Source organism: Papaver somniferum, chromosome 6, assembly GCF_003573695.1.
Source record: "Papaver somniferum cultivar HN1 chromosome 6, ASM357369v1, whole genome shotgun sequence".
NCBI classification, from domain to species: Eukaryota; Viridiplantae; Streptophyta; class Magnoliopsida; order Ranunculales; family Papaveraceae; genus Papaver; species Papaver somniferum.
In genome coordinates this window covers 178367208-178374965 of record NC_039363.1, presented here as the reverse complement: position 1 = coordinate 178374965, position 7758 = coordinate 178367208, and the positions used below count along the sequence as shown (strand labels likewise).

General features: G+C 35.0%; 1 long non-coding RNA gene across 1 annotated transcript; it reads left to right on the top strand.

Annotated features, from left to right (window-relative positions):
* Positions 1-6692: 6692 nt before the first annotated feature.
* Positions 6693-7310, top strand: LOC113286601. The gene is made up of 3 exons (XR_003329374.1): positions 6693-6824; positions 6906-7012; positions 7243-7310. It is a non-coding gene; the product is annotated as an uncharacterized LOC113286601 (long non-coding RNA).
* The last annotated feature ends 448 nt before the right edge of the window (positions 7311-7758 follow it).

Sequence of the window (7758 nt, the reverse complement as noted above, 5' to 3'; positions counted from 1 at the left end):
CTCCATGGCGATCATCATACAAGATGAAGGACTACTCAAGGAACTGGTGGAACTTCATCGACTAAAAGGTATGTGGAGACTTGAACTTATCTATCACTCAAAAGTCTATCTACTCTATCTCCTATCTTGAGACAAAAGTCGTTTTACTAGATAGACTTTGATTATAAACATTTGCTATTTCGAGCCAAGTTTATCTCGCCTATCTATTTCTCAAAATATGTGTTGGTAAGCTTTCGCTTTGGCCAAGTTCATCTTTACCCAGTGACGAAAGTCATGTTATGTTTCAATCACTTTGAAAATTGATTTGACGAAAAATGGTTTGTGAATAACAACTATATAACGTCCTCTAAGAATGTTTCAATGATTGAAATGAGAGTTTAGATTATATAACCAATGCAGGATATAAGCATTGTGTGGCAACACATATATGTATAAGTCTTTTTTCCTTGATCCGAAGTTTGCGAACTTTGTTGATCAAGAGAACCGGAACAAGAGCCGTGAACTCAGTCCGCGAACCCAGTCCGCGAACTGGCGGAAGTTCTCGACCCGAGAAAATCTGCTGGAGTTTGAGAACTCCTTCCGGGAACTTAAGTCCACGAACTAAGTCTGCGAACTTAAGCTGGTTATATCTAAAGACGATTGTTTGTGAACTTATCTATATTAACTAAAGGATGCAAATTGCAAACCGTGGCTATAAAGTTCATGAACTTATTCGAGTGAATCAAATCATTTTTGCTTCGATTGTGTCTTGTGTAGTTACATAAGATTTCCTTGCAATTGAACAACTCTCTAACTAGTTCATTTGAGTCATTTGAACTAGTTATGGCACTAGTGGAAAATGAGATTTTTGAGTCTGCCTGGGCCTTGAAAATACGTCTTCCCATGGGCTTTCTTAAAATAACGGGCTTCAGTGGAAGTCGTTTTAGATGGATTTATGTAACGACTGCGAGGGTCAGAGTTTTCTATGGAAACAAATATCAAGAGAGTCAAGACAACCATGCCTTGTTTCTCGAGTACCCTTATCTTCTGTCCATTCTCTCGTCCCTCTGCTCTCTTCTCATTTTATCGCCTGATGAAACCATCAAAGAACAAACCCTAGACATCTACTGAAACCATTAAAGAACAAAAATGATTCTCTATAAACCCTTGCATCTACTACAATCCAGTAAACCAAATCAATCTCTTCTCCTAACAGATCCATTCTAGGTCATCTTCTTTTAAGGTGAATGATAAGCGAAACCCCTAATTTATTCTTCAACTTTCTCATAATACTTATTTTATGATTGTCACAGCCATCTAATATCTTCAATTTAAATTTTGAGAGTTTTGTAGTGAACAACTTATCTTCAATTGGCGGGTGGTGATGTCAATTATCTTGATATTATTCGAGGTGATCCCGATGATTAAAGGTATACACAGATGATTACTTCATCTGATTTAAATTTCTCCAGTAAGGGTTTCTGTGAGGTTTAGATACGTGGATTTGGGTTTTTTTGATTGATTTTAATTGTTTATAGTAGTCATTCAATTTTGGTATGGGTTTTTCATTTTTCGGCTCCTTTTCAGTTATTGGTTTTATTTGAATGGTTAGGTTAGGATTTTGGGTGAAATAGCATGTTTGATGTGATAAAAATGATATCTAATTGCTTTCTTTTTCTGGATTTTTTTTTATTTATAATTTTGGGTTGGGTTATAAATCATGAGATTGACATCTTTAGAACATAGGAAGGAATATGGAAGTTTGATTCTTGATCTAATAAGAATTCTGGATTTATTGGTTAAATCCAACTTTGGTTATGAGGTCAATTATCCTAATAGCTATCACTGAAGAATAGATGATGATCAACATTTGTATGTATGATGATATCTGATTCAAAAATGGGAAGAATTCTAGCCCAGATTGACCTAAGATTCAACCCTGTGAAGCTTGTCTTTGTTAAGAATTTCTTATGTTGAAAAGCTTATAATTTTTCCTTTTGATCAGTTGCTCAAGTTGTAATGGGAATTTCATGGGGTACCTTATCTATGGGGAGTATTTAGAAAGAGAATTGTTCATTTTTAATGCCTCTTCCATGTTCATGTAAGTACCCGTGGCGACTCTAATTCTGGTATTTGTAGGTGCTTTTCTGGGAAGTGAAGAATGTTTACTTAAAGTGTTAAGATCTCAAGTGTTTGATCTTCTTTTATATTTCTATGGTTGTTTTTGAAGTTTTCTTGTTTGTGTAAACTTTCTAATATGTTTCCCTTTTGATCTGTTATAGGTAACAGTTTCTGAGCTGAAGTACTGATGAACTGATGTAGTGATGATTGATAAACTTGATGCTGTAGAATCTTCTGTTATGATGGGTAAGGGAGGATAAGGCTGCTCGCATATATATTTTATGGCATGCTTGTTGTGTTTGTAGAAAATTTCCATTAACATTGGTCACTGTATACAAAAATTGCAGTTATTAGATTTGCGTGCTATTTGAGTCGATTGTATTTGACACTTGCATTTGCATTCACCTTGTTCAAACTTACGTTCAATCTGACCGAGAATTTGAAATAAGTGAACTAAGTAGCTTTGATTATTCATTTTAATTGTGTTTCAGTTTTGCAAGTTTTCTTTCATTGTTCAAGAACCAACGGCTACATGATACATTCTGCCCACCTTTTGTGCTATTCAGGGATGTTTTTCCTAGTTAAATTTCCATGCCAGTGTAGATAACTTCAAGACTCTAAAGATGCATTGATATCTCTTGTGTATTAGTCTTACAAAATCCTTATACTAGTCTTCATAGTTTTTAAGCATTGACTAGTTACTTTTGTAATGATTACTGATAAGTGCTCAAATACATTGATGCAGGTTCAAGTCCATTGCCAGCATTAACAGTTGCCTCGATAATTGATTTCACATTTAACTATGTCAAATGAGGCGCTTGTTCTACATGTAATGGGGTAGAATCGTTCCAGATAGTTTTGTTTGAAAAGGCATAGTTAGAGGTTCATTATGTTGCTTTCAGACACGATTAACTGTTTTTCTTTGCGTGTTTCTAGATTCCTTGCACATTAGCTTCTGTCGATGCCCTTGAAAGGTACACACAGCTTTCCAGCGATCCCCTTTGCAGAACTAGCAAACCTTGCATTTTGTCCGTTGATATAGATCAATCCAAGGTACAACTATATGCCATACGATTGCAGTAGCAACTCTGTTTATGGACCTTAACTAATATCTTGTACGTGTGCCTGTAATTTGAACCACATTTTGTGATAACATCATCACTCTGTTGCATCTCTGTTGGGGTTACGTTTCATTTTAATAATTCCATTCATTAAGTTAAACGCTAACCAATGTAGGAATAATTTAAATTTTGTTTGTTGTTGTGGCATGTGGTGCCTCCCCCAACTTGTTTGGGAATGAAAGATTGGTTATTGTTATCTGGAAAGGGTTGATGCTTGCTGAGATAATGAACTATTTTGCAGTCACTACATTAGTTGAAGTCGATGAGACAATCACACTATTTTATAGTCATTACAATAGTTTATTTGCATTTAGTTATTTATTTGTTAGTCACTACAAGTCCTTGTTTAATCTTTATTAGTTTGTATCTAGTTGTCTCTTTTTTAATCATTGCTCACTGGATATTTCTGACTTGTTTTGCGCATTCAGGGATCATAAAATGCAATAGCAAGCTAATTGACCTATTAGTTTCTGACATGAAACCAAGTGCGGAAGCTTCCTATTTCAAGTGTTGCAGATTCCTCTTCTTTAATGACACCACCTGACAAGTACTGGAACTATGGAGAAGCATTATGGTGATGTTAAATTTCACTCATGTTGCGGTGGTAGTTTTTCTATAGTGATTTTTTTTAGAGTTTTGTATCGTAAATTATTTTCAGATTCGGAACTGATTATAGTTTGTTATTGTAAAATGAAATCCATGTGTTTAGTGAATTTTTCGCAGATTTAAAACCTGTGTAATTGTAGTTTGTTGGGGTTGTATAATGAATTTAGTGAATATAAGTTTAATTTAATTTCAGTTTCTTGTTTGTTTCAATCATATTTTATTTCAGCTACAGATTCAGTTGAACCAAATCTTTTTTTTTTTGTATTTATAAATTAATGAAACGTCTGTTTCCACCAGTCTCCTTTTATGGGTTGTTCAAGAAAGTCTTAATTTGAAAAAATCTAAGAATCTCAAAGCAGACGTACTGAGAAATAAGACTACAATCTTAGGGCTCCCAGAAACAGTCTTTTTTAGAGGTTTTAAGTGTCTTTTTGGCAGACTTTTTTTTTTGCATTTTCCATTAGTGTGGTGAAGAAGAATATGGTTGATATGAAAATGCTCATATGGGTAACCATTTGGTTAACTATTGTTGAACCAACAAATGATCATGTTTGGGTACAGTTACATAAACCCAAAATAGTACATTTCATTTGTGTGTAACAAGCTAAGTTTTTGATCCAACGGGTGAAAGATATTAGCTTGAATCTAATCAGGTTTTCATCTAACGGTGAATATTGAATGCTTTGTTACCAAGCTAACATTGATTGCAAACCCTGATTTGAAAGACTATATAAGGGAGAACTTTAGCAACTGGGACCTAATCCCCACACCTCCTGTGTGATACTAGTTGTATTTGCTAGAGTCGATTCTCCTTTAACCTTTGGTTTCTTCTTAAAAACCAGGTTAACGACTTAAAGACTTCATTGAAATTGTGAAGCCAGACCAGTACTACTTTCTCGTAGTTGTGTGATCTGATATTGTTGATTCTATCGTTTTAAGTACAATCGTAACGATTGGCTTGAGATTTATATCTCCGATAGGTAAGATAGAAAAGTAGTCACAAACATCTTCGTCTCATCGTTTGTGATTCCACAATATCTTCTTTCGCCGCGTCGATTAAGGTTATTGTGAGGTGATTGATAATACTAGGTTGTTCTTCGGGAATATAAGTCCGGGTTATCAATTGGTTCCTGTTCACCTTGATTTATCAAAAGACGGAACAAAACTTGTAGGTTTATCTGTGGGAGACAGATTTATCTATTTTGTAGACTTTTCTGTGTGATGCAGATTTGTTTATTAAAGTCTTCGACTTTGGGTCGTAGCAACTCTTAGTTGTGGGTGAGATCAGCTAAGGAAATCAAGTGCGTAATATCCTGGTGGGATCAGAGACGTAAGGAGCGCAAATGTACCTTGAATCAGTGTGAGATTGATTAGGGTTCAACTACAGTCCAGACCGAAGTTAGTTTATAGTAGGCTAGTGTCTGTAGCGGCTTAATACAGTGTGTTGTTCAATCTGGATTAGGTCCTGGGGTTTTTCTGCATTTTCGGTTTCCTCGTTAACAAAATTCTGGTGTCTGTGTTATTTCTATTCCGCATTATATTTTGTTATATAATTGAAATATCACAGGTTGTGCGTTTGAATCAATCAATTGGAAATCCGACCTTTGGTTGTTGATTGAAATTGATTGATGATCCTTGAACATTGGTCTTTGGTACCGTTCAAGTGATTTCTCTTGTATTCAATTAGACTCGCAGATTTCTATTTGCTTGAGAAAGAATTGAATCAAGAAAGAGATATAAATCTTGGATATACTTTATTAAGATTGAGTCTAGTTGATTCTCTTGAAAGTATATTGGAGTTTGTCCATACAGATTTCTAATCAAAATATTGGCTGAGGTTGTTAGACCCCCGCTTTTTCAATTGGTATCAGAGCGGGCAAACACGTTTAAAAGACCTTATAAGTCTGTGTTTGTAGCAATCTGACTCTATAGACAGAAGTGTTATCTCAATAAATGCACCACCAGATCCAGGGATTCCGGAATTCTCTTCCATGTCTGATTTAATTAAATCTGTAGAAGAAATTTTGTCTAAACCTCCACCAAGTTTAAAATCCCTTAAAGTTTTTTTCAGGAACCGAAAAGAAACTTAAAAGCTTAACTTCTGATGTTGATTTATTTCTCCAGAAAGAACAAAAATCTCTTGATAAGCTAAGAGCAACTGCAGTGGTGCGATCAAAACCAAAGATCAAAGATCAAAAAAAAGATCAAATTTTGGGTTTAGTCCGTGTTGTCACGTAACGGTGGCGATTAAAATTTGGTCGCGCGTAATTTAAAGATCCGCCCCAAAAAAATTTCATCGGGCGTATCTCAAATGTCCGCCCAATCAATCACCAGGCGTACTTTAAGTTTACGCCTGTCAACAGGCGTACTTTAAGTTTACGCCTCATTTTTTTTTTTTTTTTTAATTTGAATTTTCATCGGGCGTAATTTAAATCTCCGCCCGTTAACAAGCGTACTTTAAATTTACGCCCAGCAACAAGCGTACTTTAAATTTACGCCCGACTATATTAGGATTTGGTATTTGGTCGCGACCAAATATGGTCTGGAATTTGATCTTTGGCTGGGATTTGATCTTTACTCCGTCCCACTGCGTCACGATCTCATCCCAAATTTTTGGTTATACTCGCCCACTGTGGATGCTCTAAATCTTTACTATTATTAAGCAAATAGACTATTTAGGCTCTTTTTACTACGATATACCCTTATACAATGGCAAAACAAAAATAAATTGAGGGTGCTTTCGTGAATCTCAACTGCTAGAGAAGCCCGAGGAGAAAGGTGGACATACTCTCAAGCAGCAAATTCAAGAATTCAAATTCAAAATTCCAATTCCTCTCCACACTCCTTCTCTCTCCCTATCAGATACTAGAACCCTAGAAAAAGAACAACTTATTGGAATATATTCCAATACAACAGAACATAAGCTTAGAGAGATCTCCAAAGTTACGGTTTAGGGGAAGAAGAAAAGGCTGGAAACCAATCCCTCGACAAAAAGTGGTAAATTCTCAAACAAAGTTAAAATCATGTTTAAATCCTGATTCATAAATGTTTCTGATTCAAATTTTGGTTGTTTTGTAGTATAGACGTTCTACGCAGAAGAACGACAGTCAGAACAAACATGGTCGGGACATGTTAATTTGATTCATTGTCCGCTTACAGAGGTGGAATTTTGTTGTTCTGATTCGGTGAGTACTATTTTGTTGCAGGTTGGGATTTCTTAGCGTTGGCTTAGATGACATGTATTTTCGGTTTATACCAATACGGTTATGGGACTTTTTTGCATTTTACTATTTTAGTGATTTCAAATTTTTACCAATTTAACTTCCTAGATTGTATAATCTAACACTCATATTAACCATTTCTGCATCTAAAATGCATTTTTTTTTCTTTACCGGAAATAACATTCTTACTCAAGGATATGGACTATACTGAACCTATGCTGTTTGTGGAAATGCTTACTTCAGAATCATCTTATGATGCAATTCCTATTAAGGTATTTTTGGTTAACCTTTGATCTTTATTTCGTTTTCTGATCTACCTCATTTGTAGTTTCATTTTATGCTTCTTAATTTTTCATTCAGTTTTTGGTAATACCGATTCGGTAAAGGCTAAAATTCTTGGGGATTTTACAGACTTTAAAAATCAATCACTTGAAGAAGATAAAGATGTATCTTCAGATATGCAACAGATACTTGCACTCAAGCCAAAGTTTGATAATATGAAATAAGCATTTTCAACATAACCAGGTATTAAAAATTTGTCATATTATTTGATCCAATATGCGTTTTGATTTTTAATTTATTTCGACATGTTTCGACTTCTATGAACATATATGAGGACAAATATTGGCGAGAGTTCGGAGATTGCGACGAAGAAACTCATTCCGGTAAGAAGATGACAGTAAATTTTTCTTTTTTCTTTTAAGGTATGT